Genomic DNA, 17,662 nt, shown 5'->3' with positions numbered 1-17,662 from the left:
TGGGGTATTTCCACACAAAAATTAAGGTAAAACATTGTAAAAACAGGAATTCCCAGCAATTTTAATATGTGAGAAACAAGAAGTTTTGTCACAAGTAACAGTTTTTTCTTACCGAATTGATTGATTGTCTTTTTCACAACAAAGAAGAAAACAATTCATACAATCAGCAAAAAGCAAGAAATCTGTGCATATAGTGAAACCCATCCATCCAGTTCTTAAAAATATATTGCCAGTTTCTTTTCTATTGTCTGGTAGAAAAATGTAAATAGACAGATGATAGGAGATATTTTAAACCAAAAAAGCAAGTGGATGAATGCAGAAAATAGAGCCACCAGAAAAATTAAAACTGGAAAATATGACAAACTTGAGAAAGCATTAATTATATGAATTGTGCAAGTAAATGCAAAGAATGGCATTGTGATAAGAAAGCAAGCAGAAATATTTGGGCAGAAGATAAATATAAGCAATTTTAATTACAGCAATGGATGGCTGCATCAATTTAAACAGCATTATGGCTCATCACAGTGAAACTGCCTAAGTTGATTTGGATATTGTAAAAGAGGGAAGAACTAGTCTGTCAACAATGATAATGATATGATATGAAAGATGTATGTAAAATGGATAAAATTACTTTATTTTACTGATTTCAACCCAACAAAATGATTGCTTGTGTACTTTTGAAAGGCTGCAAGAATAAAGACAGAATTATAATTGCCTTTTGTTGTAATTCATACACTACTTATCAGTACTGTATACATTACAACAAAAGAACTGCGACTGTTATCGGAAGTTTAGCAATGCTTGTTGTTTTAAAAATTTTGATTCTTCCATTCATTGCCACTACAAGCACAACAAAAAGAGATGACTAACAGCATTATTTTTCCAAGAATTTGTTGATTTTAATAGAGATATGGAGAGAGAAAACCTTAATGTCCTGATATTAATTGATTATGCAACCTGTCATAAGACAGTCAACCTGAGCAATGTTGAAAAACAATTCTTTCCAATAAATTGCTCAGGAATTCTGCAACCACTTGACACTGGCATAATAAAATGTTTTAAATCTAACTACAGACATCACCAAGTGAGGAAAATTATCAAAGACATCAATGATGAAATTCCTGTTGAGATGTCCCTGAAATTTGCACTGTGTATAATTAGAAAATTGTGGGATGAAGCGACATCCAAGACAAAAAATTGTTGGCTCTACACTGGCCTATTCGGAGAGAAGACATAAATTGATGAGGATTATAACAACAGTGTTTGAATGTTATGTTTAAAATATTGCTGAGATCACTACCTAACTTCCATAATCCAACTTGCTGCTGAAGAATTGATTGAAATCAGTCTTAATGAGGATAATTTTGTGGAGTTAACCTCAGAAAAAATAGTTAATTCTGTAAAAAAAAAAAGAAAATTCAATTGCAGGAAGAAAACAAAGTCGATCAAACAAAGACATAGAAAATCCTCTAGCAACTGCGAAAGCAGCTCCAGTTTGTCTAAAGAAAATTCGTCATTTTCTGTAAGTGCATCCAATAAGGATTATCTGATGCATGTTGACTCATTGGATACATTTATCTCTACAACTCAAGAAAATAATGTAGTTTAAACTACTTTGGACAAATGACAATTATCATCATCTTGACATTCCTATTTGCATATGGTTTTCAATAAACAACCACCCTCACCATTCCACCATGGCCAGAAAACCAATGGTGGCAGTTTAAAGAGGGTTGATGGTAGTATTAAAATAAAAATATGTACATAGCTGCCTACAGGAAAGATTATAATTTGTTTATGATTTTATCTGAAATATTCTTTAGAATTTTTTATATATAAATAAAAAATATAAAAAGCTGCAATAAAATGCTTTGATAAATTTACTAAAAATCCTATAAAAATAAATTACATTTGACTGGTCTCATATTTGTAACAAGTATTCAATAAAATACATATGTAAAATTGTAAAAATTAATTATGCAATTAGAGAAATTTATTTAGTTTACTGTATATTTATTTCTGATATAAGAATAATTAGATTCATTGCTATTATTCAGAATCTAAATACAGGGTGTCCCAAATTAAACTTGACATTTCTCAACTGGCTACAGCAAAAACTATTCATCAGAAAGTCATGAAAGTTTGAGAATTGTATTTTTTAACATGATGATGGGAATCTTTTTCAAGAGCAAAAATAATTAGTTCCAAAAACCACCACTACACTAGAGGGCACATTATAGCTTTATATAAAACTTAACAATAGGCTATACAAATTATGTCTAATGTGAACAAAACATGTTGGCCACCATTGTCTGCTACCATCTAAAAATGTAAAACAGCAAGTTCAATGGTTGCATGCAGAGTATGCCTTGGAATGTTAAGCACATAGCATGCAAGGGTGTCCTTAAAGTCTGACAGCAATGTTATGGAATCATGCTAGACTAAGTGTTTGAGATAGACTTGAATCCATGTGATTTTTGGCTCTAGGGCTGAGGATTTTGCAGGCCAATATTCCACTATTACAGCTTGAAAAGTTTCCTCTAGTGGTTGTTTTTAAAACTAACTATTTTTGTTTTGGAAAAAATTCCCATCATCTCATTAAGGTATTCCCAAACTTTCATAACTTTCTGATGAATAGTTTTTGGTATAGCCAACTGGAAAATGTCAAGTTTCATTTGAGACACCTTGTATTTTATGTTGACAATTTACACGTTCTTATATACATGGTGTCCATAATTAAAGTTTCTCTATTCAGAGCACGCTAGCTGTAATCAGTAAGCAGATTGCATAGTCTATACAAATTTTGGTCTCAAAGGATGTATAAAAGAAGAATTTGCAATATACACAAAACAAAGCACGATAAATAACAAAGACCTTAAAGTGATATTTTAATGTATTATTTTAAGGTTAATGTCAGACAAGCATGAAAATGCACTGCTGTTTTGATTTGAGGATGTAAAAATTCATAAACAGAAAGGCAGTGGTCAGACAAGTTCTATTTTTCACAGAATGCATTGATAATCAGTTTCATTTCAGATGCATGTTTAATGTCAACATGGATCTCATAGAGTGTGATGCACTGTGTTTTTTTTTTTATTATTATTATGTACAGAACTATTTAAAAACAAAAAAGAACATACCTGATATTGCCTATGTCTTTTTGATTGTAACCAGCCTTCCTTTTTCTTATTTCTGTTTTTATAAAGTTCAAATGAAGTTTCTCTCACTAATTTGTATGATCGTTTATTAATATCCTTGTCCATTTTTTAGAATATGCAGGTACAGTACCATACATCCTTTGGCAAGAACAATGCTGACCCGGTATTCCCTTGAAATAACGTTAACATATTCATCATTTTTCATGCTCATCTGACGACTATAGGCTTTGAGTGTATATCCGAGTGCACAATGGTCATGCAATGTCATGAGATTATCATAGACAATCTGACAGCCCGTCCATGTTCTCCAAGGTAGGAAACTGGTCTTGACATGTTGGGGGCCTAGCGACAAGTATAGAGGATCCGAAGGTCCTGCCTAAGTCTCAGCCATTGATGGAGTCTTTAGATTCATTAGTAGATTCTGGGCATGTTCCTTGTGGAACAAATAAATAGATTTGTCTTGTGTTTTTTTTTCCATAAGGTGTGCTTTAAAGGAAAATATATGGAAGTTTTTAAACTAAACTTTTCTGATAAAAATTACCAGGTCAAATAAATTTAAACATATAAATTTAAGAAAAATTTTTAAATTCTTTTATGTATTGTCAAAATAGACAATATATAAAAGAATTTAATATTGTCTATTTTGACAATACATAAAAGTGTCTTCTTTGTCCTTTTTGCACACACAATGAAATTAGACAGTGCCTAAAAGTCTAACTTTGTCCTATTTTAAAAATTATTCTTAAATTTATGTGTTTAAATTTTTTTTGCAAAATCACTTCCTGCATCCTTTGCATAGTCTGCATGCAAATTTTGGTGTCAATTCATTTATTGGCTACAGATACAGTGCTCTAAATAGAGAAACTTTAAATAAATTTACAGGGTGTCCATTAATTTAAAAAAAATTGTATATATGATTTTTAAAATATTTTCGGTTCAAGGTTTAAAAATTTCATCAATTTTTCTTAATTCAGATAACTTAAAGAAAAGAATAAAATAAAATAAATCATTGAAAATAATTCAAAGTTATAATTAGTAATTATCCTTTTTTATAATTATTTTATTAAATTAATATCACAATTATTAACAATGTATTAAAAATATATTTTTAATAACAAAATTAAATTGATAGATGATAAATTATGTACAATAATCATTTGAGGCAATTATTTTATAAACAATTTTAATTACACATACACATTTTAAGAACTAAAATCTCTCAAATACAAATAATTTTCTTTTTATCAATATAAAAAATATTTTTTATTTGTAAAATACTCAAATTATTCTATAGATTAATTACATTTATGGCTAAAGCATACTTAGAATATCAAGCTTGATATGTATGGCAGCATATTTTATCATCAATTTTACAAGGTTAATTCTTAGAAATTACTTAGAACAAATTATTATTTAAAAAGGAAAAAAATAAATAAATGAATTGACATAATTAATCATTTAATTACTGTAACATTCATTTACTTTTATTTGGCTTCTATGAAAATATTCAATACATTATTTATGCTGTATACTATATACAATAGACAAAGCATAAACTGTTGTGCCGTTTTTAAATCAATATCTTTACCTAACAATCATGCATACTGCAAAAATCATCATTATAATATTAATGGATTTATATGTCCATTAGATAACATCAAATTCTCTGATTTTAACTCATTGTTGCTTTTAACTTCTTTTGTTGCATCATAATCATGTTTTTTACAAATCACTAAAAAACAAGATATTAAATAATGTTTTGGATGGGGTTTTGTGCAAGCATAAAGAACAAAAAAAATCTGTATATATATTAATATCCCAAATAACAGCCATACTACATAAGGAATGTCTGGTAAATGGCTCAATAAAGTCTCCTTTTTATCTATTCTTTTATTTTCTATAGAGTGATACAATCTTGTATGTTCTAATGAAAGGATGTTATACTGATCAGCAAGTTCAAACAAGTAATAAATGGTTACAACAGTCACACCTAGATAACCAAACAGCATCACCCAAGCTATTCTTTGACGAAACTTCATCCTTTTTCCCAGCCATAAGAACAAGAGGTTTTTCACTTTACTTAATTAGTAGGATATTAGATCAGATTATGAGTGGCTACAAAATAAAAAAGTTAAATAATTAGAAACATTAAGGATTTTCAAATTTATAAAAATGTGATATAATTATAATTAAATTAATTAAAGCCAAGTGATTGCCAGATAATATCACTACTATTAATAATTAAATGCTAAGTAGTAATAAATAATATTGTAAGAACCCTGACTTCAACCAAAAAATAACACTATTTTGTTATATATATATATAACAAAAGCGTTATTTTTTAGTATTTATTTTATATATATATTGATAATTGTCAACTACTACCTGAAAACATCTCATTTTACATATTCTCAACAGCAAAAACAATGCTTTCCCTGCAATATTTTAACCTCCTGGTTGTATGCTACCAATGTTAATATAATAAGAATTGATGACCTAATGAGGCAGTCACCACCAGCTCCTTAATCCATCGTGTTTGCACTGTGCTGCCTATCTGGATTTACTTCGTCACCAACAAACTTCTTAAGTGTCCCATATTTGGATTAACTTCAACACTGACCCCTGGGAAGGGTCAGTGTTGAAGTCAGATCCTACATTTCATCTCTAATCCCAGGACAAGGAGATTACAACATCAAATACCTCATCCTGAACTCCTGTAAAGTACCAACCTTCTCCCACATTTAGCCGTTGAAAGAGACTGATTGAATCCTCCCCTGCCTCTGGTTTACCAGAAGATCAACCAATTTCAAGTATTTATATCTATGTGCAATATCATGTAAACTCTCTCTCACAACCATCTAAAGTAAATAGGTCAGTTATTTCGGTATATTACAATTTATATATTGTGTAACCTTTTTTATTTTCAATTAAATAGTTATTTGTTTGTTAAACCTAGTCTGCGAGTGCATTACTTCTGCCGCATTGTCTCAGTCCTCCACCTGGAATCTGACTGCTTACTCACGCGATCGCTCGCATGACCCAATTTCTACTATCATCAATTTACTGTCACGGCTTCTGTCATCTTGACAGTGGTGTCATCTTGACAGGGCATTGAAGAGGTGCCAACCCTATGATCACATTATCTAGTATATAATTAAATTAATTTTTTAAATAAAATTAAACTTTGATATCTATATAATTATCTAACGATTCACCAGGCCTAAAACTCAAAGAATACTAAAATAGTTCATCAAAAGTTCTAAAAAATTATCTTTATTACATGTCCTGATAAATTATTTGGAACTACAGACAGAAAAGCTGAAATGCAAACTGGAAAAAATTCCAACAACACACTAATTTCCAATCTTAGAGAAATAGGTGCTACTTTTTGCATTTTTTACCAGATGCTCACCCTCTGGTGTTTAAAAACAAAATTATTTTATCTGGGTCATTTGAATCATTGTACATTGTCAACAGAACAGTAAAGATGAATAGCAATAGAAAAAGAAAGATTTCTGTTGCGTTCCAAATTGCACAATATAAGTTTTCGTCTATTCCTACATGAAAAACAGATGATTATTCAGAAATCAGAATGCGGAGCTCATAAATATAACCGACGGAAAGACTATTAAGAATTGGCAAAAAGTTTTCCAATTGTTCAGCTTTGTATGAACAAGTTATGGTGTAAATTTTAAAAGATTTTTCCTTAATGTTTAAAATGCCAGTAATTTTGTGTGGGACACAGGGTCGGAGATTTAAGCATTTCAAGACCCTAAGCTGAATGCTGTGTCAGGCCCCTTACCAACCCATCACATTTTTAGAAGTCATTCATAAAAAGAAAATAATTAACATAAACATATTAACTACTTTTTATTTTATGTAGTATATTTAAAGTATATTTTGTTGGTTTGTAAAAAAAACGATTTCAATTTTCTTTATTGTAGAAATTTTTGAGACCCCTTGAAACTCGAAGCCTTAATCAAAAAGATAACATAACTTGCTTGTAAATACAGCCCTGATGAGACAGATGTCAAAGCTAATGCTTTTTAACACAAAGAGCACAATTGTATAGAATTTTTTAACCAGGAGGTTAAAAGATTGCAGGAAATGATCTCACTCATTTCATCACATGTAATGACGTGTCCCGCTAGCAATAATTGTTCTCCTATAAATTTCTCGATAAACATCTACAAGCAGCATACATTATTATATCGGACTGTAATATATGATTAATTTTATGTTGACTAGTTACAAGCAACCCAGATACAAGATCCTACAATCTTGACCCAGATAAAGTAGCCATTTTGTAAAAATGCAGCATCCTCTATAGTTCATGAAAAACGAAATTACCATAATTGATAAAGCTGAGTACAAAGTAAAAAAGCTCAACCTTAACTACCAAATCTAACTATTAAATTGAATGTTTTCATCTCTCTCTGTGGCCATTGTCGTATCTCAAAGGAATGTCTGAACATTACACAAATCAAATTACAGTTAATGTTACCTATGGTAGCGAAATATGCGGTGTTTCCGGTAATCTCGAATAAGGTTTTCTAGTAGCGATGCTCACAGAGGGCACTGTGAAACAACCAATCTCGATTTATGTAAATTAAATTTCGCTAATGTGGATTTTTTCGTGTTGTATTAACCAAAGACACTAAAAATTCCATAGAGCAGCAGATTTTTTTACGAGTTAAACTAAAATTGCAAAAGTTACTTAACTTATTGATTTCAGTTTAGTGAATAACTCAATAATTCAATTACGAATTTGTATTAGATTAATTATTTAATAATCACTGATAGTGATGTTGAAAATGACGACTTCTGGAGGAAGTGTACCAGTCGTCAATTCTATAAATTGCTCAAATCAGAGTATTCAGATTTAGGATTAGACTCTAGACTAGATAGTGGGTTTAAATTTGCAGTGAAGTTAGGCCTTCAACATACTGAGAAAGTCTGCAGTAAATGTGCAAATACATGCAAATTGTATTATTGAACAGATAGAAATTCCTGTGTGATGCGTTGCCAAAAATGCTGGCGTAATAGTTCAGCTTTCAATGGAACATTTAGAGCAGCGTTTCTCAAAGTGGGCGATAACGCCCCCTTGTGGGCGCTGGAGGCTGTCAGGGGGGCAGTAGAAGGCTCATAGAGAATTGGGGGGCGTTAAGGAAATATAGAGGGGCGACGGCAGACAAATTCTATATATAAAAATTCGACGGAATATATATAAAATGTTTACATTTTATATATTTTTTATTTTTTATTGAAGGTCACAACTTGAATATTTCTAACACATTGACTTTTATTTTAGCTCAGCGTTTCTCAAAGTAAGCAATAATGCCCCCTTCTGGCGCGATGAATAGATCTATGATAGAGGCAGGGTATTGAACAATGACCAACGGCAAAATTGGGGCTGATAAGAGGAAACATTGCGTTTAATGGTTTCCAGATGATGAGAACAATGTACAGTAAGGGCACAAAGTGTGAGATTCATAGAAAAGTTTTCCTAAGAATATTTTCAATCCTTTTCTCACACAAGAGAAAATGGGTTAGGGGGCATTGGGTATAACTTTATGGAACAAAGGGGGCGGTGGATCGAAAAAGTTTGAGAATCACTGATTTAGAGGCAAATGTGAAAATTTTTTATGGGCATGTGTTTTGACATTTATATGGCACTATCTAGGATTGGAGTGTACTACAACAAATTGAGCAATAGCATCAGGAATTTCCAAAAAGACAGCTATCGATTGGTCAAATCACATACGTATCATAATGTTTGTCTCCTTACATAATCTAACATCTTTCAAAATTGGTGGACCTAATAAAACTGTCAAAATAGACAAAACAGTAATCTGTAAACAAATAAAAAAGGGCCCTAGAATGAAAAGTACAAAATGGGTGGTTGGAGGAATTTGCAGGGAAGACAAAAGTTGTTTTATATGCCAAGTAAATGACAGATCTGAAATAACTCTAAATTGGATTGTATCTAAATTTGTAAATTCCGAAAGCATAGTTTTGACAGACAAATGGAAAGGCTATAATCACATAGATGATTTGGATGGAATTGAAATCACTCATAAAACTTTGTCAACCCAAATACAGGAGTACATTCACAAAACTTTGAAAGACTGTGGGGATATTTAAAAAATAAAAAGAATTTGCCTGAGCATTATACGGAAGACCTATCCGATACCTATATGTATGCATTTATGTATAAAAAATTTCAAAAATGGCCATCAAAAAACCCAGGAGAGAGATTTCATATTTTTATTAAGCATTTAAGCATTATTTATCCTGGTGCTGGAAAAACACCAATTTGGAAAGAACCCGAGACTGTTCCTGCTGCTCCAACATCTAATATTAAGAAAAAAAATAAAATGGAAATAGAAAATAAAGGCAAGAAATCAGATAAAATCGGTAAAAGGATGAGAAAAAAAAGTATTTCATCATGTACTGCTGAATCAACCTCGTCAGAAAGAAAACGTTAAAAGGAAAATGTAAACTATTAAAGTGAGTAATTTATTTTTCGTTATTTCAAATAAATGTTAGAGAACAATTTATCAATTATCATAAAAACTAATTTTTTTAAATATTAGTTCGTACGTATTTATTCCAGTCGCCTTCTTGTTTGCATATATGCATGCGCAAACAAGATGGCAACCGGAAGCACCGCCATATTTCACTACATAGGTAACATTAACCCAAATTACAATATTCAAATTTCAACTAAACATTTGAACATTCTAAATTATGCTATTTTTAGATTATTAATTAACATATAACACATTATAAAACTGAAACATTAAATTGCTTATGTGCATATTACTGGTACTACAAATTCTATAGAATTTGCATTAAATAAAATATCAAAAATAATAATAATATAAATTAACTGCATCTACCAACTAACTAATGGTCTCTGCCAAGCGTAAGATAAATGTCATGTACTCACCAAAAAACCTTTTATTCCAACCAGCAGGAGTTTAATTTTTCATGTAACTTTGGACAAATGTTTTCAACCTAATTATAAGTCTACTTCAGGTCTCCAATTTTTCATTCCATTTTAGAATTTGCTGTAGAGCATTATAAATTTTAAATCTTCTAATGCAGTTCAAAAATCATTTATGATGTTTTCAGCATAATTGCCTAAATATTTTAAATCAATGTTATATATATTTGCAGAATTAAATATATGTTTTATAAATCAACATACATTATTTACGTCTCATCACACCCAATGAAAGCCGCCATCTTGGTTTTCGTTTGAATCATCATAAAATGTTTGCCAAGCACTTGCAATGTTCCCTTCTTTAAAATTAAAAATTAAGAAGCACACAAGGCCAACCTCAAACTGGAACAGGCACTTCTGAAAGGCTGTATCAGATATGCCAGATAATCATGGAGAGTTTTACAGATGGCAAGCAGCATTTTGCACAAAAAACATGAAGATAAAACAGCAGAACATACATTCCTGGAAGTACTTACCTAAATGCAGGAAATGGCTGAATGAAAATTGAATTAACATATTGAAAGCAGACAAAAACAAAGCATTAGTATTAATGAAGAAACCTACATACAAAACACAAATTCAAGAATACAAAACCACTGAGAACAGATTGATGAATGATACATAGATAAGCTACAAGATAGGGTCATAAAATTCACACATACAGAAGTAGCTAAGAAATTACAATTAGAAAGAGTGTGATTACCTCACCAGACACACAAACTATTTGTATTTGAGAAAACACAAATCAGGTACCTCATTATGGCCAATTATTGATAAAGCTAGATCATCTACATGCTTATTGGAGAAAAGAATACACAACCTACTAAAAGAACATCTGAACAACTATGAATTCTCAGTAAAAGACCTACAAAATCTTGCAGAAAGACTGAAAACATTATGTTACAAAATAAAGAATATATCACAGTCCTAGACTTTATATCCATCCATTTCATTACTGCCTTGCTTCTGTGTCTTACGAGATTGGTTATTCAACACTGTCAATGAGCCACTCCACTACAACCATATATTAGAGTTGGCACACATCCTATGCTATGTGTGGATTTGATGACAGGGTATGAATATTTGTTCCCTTGTTAGAGTGGATGAGCAGCATGTGAATATGTAGGTGTGAGGACATAGAAACAAGTCTCCTTCAAAAGTTAACCTGTTTGTTATGAGCTCCCTTTGGATGTCTATAACGTTCAAAAGGGAGCTTACAAAAGTTTTTCTAAATCAATTCAGAACTGTCTCCAAGTCCAGATATGAAGATTGTCCCTCAATGTGTCCTTCAGTGAGGTAGATGACCCAAAACAGTGTTGATCTGGAATGTGGAGCTGAGATGGAATTTAGTTGGACAGCTTGACCAAAATCACCAAGGATTTGTTCCAGATGAAGCACAGGAACAAAAAGTTTAGAATTCATGCTGACCTTAAGTAGCTACAGAAGAAGGGCAGACAGGAGAGAATATAGGTGAACAATCAGCGAGAAAAAGCCTTGTGTCCTTGATTCCACTGTTTATGTAGTGTTTAGCAGATTAAAAGAGCTCCGATTTGATTCAATCTTATTCCCAATTGGTCACCCTTCCGTTTTTGGATGTAACAAAACTCAGATTAGGGCATGCGAAAGGTCAATGGTCCACGTACAATTTGATATCTTATTTTGACTCCATCCAAGAATTGTTTATTGACCCTTATCCCTTTTTCTTGCATTTTAAGCTATTATGTTTTGATATTATGACAATCAAGAATTTCAACAATTCTGTTATGACATTCTCTCATCCATAAATCTAAAACTTATTTATCTAAAGTTCATTCTATTTTACCAATTTGTCATATTTATGACTGCCCATGTCAGGGCACCAGTCTTTCAGCAAGCACCTGTAAATTCTCATTGTCTGCACTCATCTTGCACTCACAACTTTCATCACTATTTTAACTCTTCTGGATGTATTTACAATATTAATTTGTTTTTTTTTCCTACCAACTATTTCTCCTCATCATGACTACACATTCTTTCATTAATAATTTCTGTTACTTTCACATTCTTTCAATTTTTACATACATTTTTTAGGTTTGGACCTGATCTGGAATCTCATATACACTTCTTGCTACCAAAATGATAACATTTACTTGCAACAAAGGAGAGTACCAATAGGCAGCCCATTATCAGGAAACCTGTGTGAAATGAGAGCAAAATATGACATAAAAAAGAAGAAACAAATCACCACTCTGTCCATGTATACCTCCGAAATAGGCATGAATTTGAACAAACTAGCCTGATTGGGCATACTATCCAAATTGAGCAGGCTATAACATGGTAAGCTCTAGAAATTTACAAAGCAAAATGAAGAGGGGAATGTGTTACATTTAAGGAAGAAAGGAAAATTTCAAGCACTTGGCAAACATTTTACAACAATCCAAACAAAAACCAAGATGGCAGATCTCATTTAGTGTAATGAGACATATGTAACATGCATTAATTTATGAAACATATACAGTAGAACCTCCATTATCCGGATTTTCGATTATCCGGATTGTTCAAAATAAACAAAAATTTTACGAATTTGCTGATTTGCACTTGGCGAATTACGACACTGTTTATGTACGTGATGGAATGCATAACATTTTTTGTTTCAACAACGTCTCATCCTGCACAGTGGTCGTAAACTCTTAAATATATTTTACGTAGTAATAAAAATATAACATGACATACGTATTTATAAATAATTTATTTTCAAATTACATCATTTCTATGACCAAGGGCGGCGTAAGGCATGGACGACGTGGGCCTCACGCCTCGAAGGTTTATGCATTACTTAAAAGCCGTAAACGCGACAAAAAAATTTTACTCGTCATAAAACGATAAATAGTTTGTCAAATTTTTATTCATAAAAATGCAGTTTCAACTGCTTTCTATTTTATAAAATCCGTCTTCTTGCGCCACCAGAGGGCCTTTTAAACAATAGGTAGTCTGTTAGCGTTGGTCAGTAGTAGTCCAAATTCAATTACAAATGTTTGTTTCTTGAAAATTTGATCACGGTTTAAATACAGTATTTACTTTTAATATTACCGATATGTCATCGAAAAGAAAACGTGTTGTATTATCATTAAAAGACAAATTAAAGTATTTGTTTCAATTATCCGGATTTTTCCTTATCCAGACTACCTTCATCCCCAATTAGTCCGGATAATCGAGGTTCTACTGTATTTAATTCCACAAACATATATAACATCAATTCAGAATATTTAGGCACTTATGCTGAAAACATCATATACAATTTTTGAACTGCATTCGAAGATTTAAAATTTATAGCATTCTACAGCAAATTCCAAAATAAAACAAAAAATTGGAGACCTGAAGAAGACTTAAAATTAGGTTGAAAACATTTGTCCAAATTTACATAAAAATTAAAATTTTTCTAGTTGGAATAAAAGGTCTTTTGGTGAGTAGATTCAAGTGTCCAGCTTTTGAAAGATACAGTAGAGCGTCGATTTTCCGAAAGTCAATCATCCGAAAGAATTCCAGTCGGCAAATTTAAATTTTCGCCAGTGCTGTGGCGCTTCAATCTTTGGCTATGTCTTGGGNATTGACATAATTAATCATTTAATTACTGTAACATTCATTTACTTTTATTTGGCTTCTATGAAAATATTCAATACATTATTTATGCTGTATACTATATACAATAGACAAAGCATAAACTGTTGTGCCGTTTTTAAATCAATATCTTTACCTAACAATCATGCATACTGCAAAAATCATCATTATAATATTAATGGATTTATATGTCCATTAGATAACATCAAATTCTCTGATTTTAACTCATTGTTGCTTTTAACTTCTTTTGTTGCATCATAATCATGTTTTTTACAAATCACTAAAAAACAAGATATTAAATAATGTTTTGGATGGGGTTTTGTGCAAGCATAAAGAACAAAAAAAATCTGTATATATATTAATATCCCAAATAACAGCCATACTACATAAGGAATGTCTGGTAAATGGCTCAATAAAGTCTCCTTTTTATCTATTCTTTTATTTTCTATAGAGTGATACAATCTTGTATGTTCTAATGAAAGGATGTTATACTGATCAGCAAGTTCAAACAAGTAATAAATGGTTACAACAGTCACACCTAGATAACCAAACAGCATCACCCAAGCTATTCTTTGACGAAACTTCATCCTTTTTCCCAGCCATAAGAACAAGAGGTTTTTCACTTTACTTAATTAGTAGGATATTAGATCAGATTATGAGTGGCTACAAAATAAAAAAGTTAAATAATTAGAAACATTAAGGATTTTCAAATTTATAAAAATGTGATATAATTATAATTAAATTAATTAAAGCCAAGTGATTGCCAGATAATATCACTACTATTAATAATTAAATGCTAAGTAGTAATAAATAATATTGTAAGAACCCTGACTTCAACCAAAAAATAACACTATTTTGTTATATATATATATAACAAAAGCGTTATTTTTTAGTATTTATTTTATATATATATTGATAATTGTCAACTACTACCTGAAAACATCTCATTTTACATATTCTCAACAGCAAAAACAATGCTTTCCCTGCAATATTTTAACCTCCTGGTTGTATGCTACCAATGTTAATATAATAAGAATTGATGACCTAATGAGGCAGTCACCACCAGCTCCTTAATCCATCGTGTTTGCACTGTGCTGCCTATCTGGATTTACTTCGTCACCAACAAACTTCTTAAGTGTCCCATATTTGGATTAACTTCAACACTGACCCCTGGGAAAATCCTACATTTCATCTCTAATCCCAGGACAAGGAGATTACAACATCAAATACCTCATCCTGAACTCCTGTAAAGTACCAACCTTCTCCCACATTTAGCCGTTGAAAGAGACTGATTGAATCCTCCCCTGCCTCTGGTTTACCAGAAGATCAACCAATTTCAAGTATTTATATCTATGTGCAATATCATGTAAACTCTCTCTCACAACCATCTAAAGTAAATAGGTCAGTTATTTCGGTATATTACAATTTATATATTGTGTAACCTTTTTTATTTTCAATTAAATAGTTATTTGTTTGTTAAACCTAGTCTGCGAGTGCATTACTTCTGCCGCATTGTCTCAGTCCTCCACCTGGAATCTGACTGCTTACTCACGCGATCGCTCGCATGACCCAATTTCTACTATCATCAATTTACTGTCACGGCTTCTGTCATCTTGACAGTGGTGTCAGTGGTGTCATCTTGACAGGGCATTGAAGAGGTGCCAACCCTATGATCACATTATCTAGTATATAATTAAATTAATTTTTTAAATAAAATTAAACTTTGATATCTATATAATTATCTAACGATTCACCAGGCCTAAAACTCAAAGAATACTAAAATAGTTCATCAAAAGTTCTAAAAAATTATCTTTATTACATGTCCTGATAAATTATTTGGAACTACAGACAGAAAAGCTGAAATGCAAACTGGAAAAAATTCCAACAACACACTAATTTCCAATCTTAGAGAAATAGGTGCTACTTTTTGCATTTTTTACCAGATGCTCACCCTCTGGTGTTTAAAAACAAAATTATTTTATCTGGGTCATTTGAATCATTGTACATTGTCAACAGAACAGTAAAGATGAATAGCAATAGAAAAAGAAAGATTTCTGTTGCGTTCCAAATTGCACAATATAAGTTTTCGTCTATTCCTACATGAAAAACAGATGATTATTCAGAAATCAGAATGCGGAGCTCATAAATATAACCGACGGAAAGACTATTAAGAATTGGCAAAAAGTTTTCCAATTGTTCAGCTTTGTATGAACAAGTTATGGTGTAAATTTTAAAAGATTTTTCCTTAATGTTTAAAATGCCAGTAATTTTGTGTGGGACACAGGGTCGGAGATTTAAGCATTTCAAGACCCTAAGCTGAATGCTGTGTCAGGCCCCTTACCAACCCATCACATTTTTAGAAGTCATTCATAAAAAGAAAATAATTAACATAAACATATTAACTACTTTTTATTTTATGTAGTATATTTAAAGTATATTTTGTTGGTTTGTAAAAAAACGATTTCAATTTTCTTTATTGTAGAAATTTTTGAGACCCCTTGAAACTCGAAGCCTTAATCAAAAAGATAACATAACTTGCTTGTAAATACAGCCCTGATGAGACAGATGTCAAAGCTAATGCTTTTTAACACAAAGAGCACAATTGTATAGAATTTTTTAACCAGGAGGTTAAAAGATTGCAGGAAATGATCTCACTCATTTCATCACATGTAATAACGTGTCCCGCTAGCAATAATTGTTCTCCTATAAATTTCTCGATAAACATCTACAAGCAGCATACATTATTATATCGGACTGTAATATATGATTAATTTTATGTTGACTAGTTACAAGCAACCCAGATACAAGATCCTACAATCTTGACCCAGATAAAGTAGCCATTTTGTAAAAATGCAGCATCCTCTATAGTTCATGAAAAACGAAATTACCATAATTGATAAAGCTGAGTACAAAGTAAAAAAGCTCAACCTTAACTACCAAATCTAACTATTAAATTGAATGTTTTCATCTCTCTCTGTGGCCATTGTCGTATCTCAAAGGAATGTCTGAACATTACACAAATCAAATTACAGTTAATGTTACCTATGGTAGCGAAATATGCGGTGTTTCTGGTAATCTCGAATAAGGTTTTCTAGTAGCGATGCTCACAGAGGGCACTGTGAAACAACCAATCTCGATTTATGTAAATTAAATTTCGCTAATGTGGATTTTTTCGTGTTGTATTAACCAAAGACACTAAAAATTCCATAGAGCAGCAGATTTTTTTACGAGTTAAACTAAAATTGCAAAAGTTACTTAACTTATTGATTTCAGTTTAGTGAATAACTCAATAATTCAATTACGAATTTGTATTAGATTAATTATTTAATAATCACTGATAGTGATGTTGAAAATGACGACTTCTGGAGGAAGTGTACCAGTCGTCAATTCTATAAATTGCTCAAATCAGAGTATTCAGATTTAGGATTAGACTCTAGACTAGATAGTGGGTTTAAATTTGCAGTGAAGTTAGGCCTTCAACATACTGAGAAAGTCTGCAGTAAATGTGCAAATACATGCAAATTGTATTATTGAACAGATAGAAATTCCTGTGTGATGCGTTGCCAAAAATGCTGGCGTAATAGTTCAGCTTTCAATGGAACATTTAGAGCAGCGTTTCTCAAAGTGGGCGATAACGCCCCCTTGTGGGCGCTGGAGGCTGTCAGGGGGGAAGTAGAAGGCTCATAGAGAATTGGGGGGCGTTAAGGAAATATAGAGGGGCGACGGCAGACAAATTCTATATATAAAAATTCGACGGAATATATATAAAATGTTTACATTTTATATATTTTCTGTCTAATTTTTATATATATATAAAATGTTTACATTTTATATATTTTTTATTTTTTATTGAAGGTCACAACTTGAATATTTCTAACACATTGACTTTTATTTTAGC

At 31.5% G+C, this 17,662-nt stretch overlaps 3 long non-coding RNA genes across 3 annotated transcripts in view; all 3 read right to left on the bottom strand.

The window, feature by feature from the left end:
• LOC111614613 overlaps positions 1-4,076 on the bottom strand; it is a 23,679-nt gene extending 19,603 nt beyond the window's left edge. Inside the window, exon 1 of the long non-coding RNA XR_002754967.1 lies at positions 3,141-4,076. This is a non-coding gene — a long non-coding RNA (uncharacterized LOC111614613). The remainder of the gene's footprint in view (positions 1-3,140) is intronic.
• Positions 4,077-4,620: 544 nt separating this feature from the next.
• LOC111614612 lies at positions 4,621-10,298 on the bottom strand. The gene is made up of 2 exons (XR_002754966.1): positions 10,111-10,298; positions 4,621-5,273 (listed from the first exon to the last, which is right to left on the bottom strand). It is a non-coding gene; the product is annotated as an uncharacterized LOC111614612 (long non-coding RNA).
• Positions 10,299-13,774: 3,476 nt separating this feature from the next.
• Positions 13,775-17,662, bottom strand: part of LOC111614609 — a 17,682-nt gene continuing 13,794 nt past the window's right edge. The window contains exon 2 of the long non-coding RNA XR_002754964.1: positions 13,775-14,427. This is a non-coding gene — a long non-coding RNA (uncharacterized LOC111614609). The remainder of the gene's footprint in view (positions 14,428-17,662) is intronic.

This window comes from Centruroides sculpturatus, unplaced genomic scaffold (genome assembly GCF_000671375.1).
Source record: "Centruroides sculpturatus isolate CEXI.00-Female unplaced genomic scaffold, Cexi_2.0 scaffold2023, whole genome shotgun sequence".
Taxonomy (NCBI): Eukaryota; Metazoa; Arthropoda; class Arachnida; order Scorpiones; family Buthidae; genus Centruroides; species Centruroides sculpturatus.
This window is presented reverse-complemented; position numbering and strand designations above follow the sequence as displayed.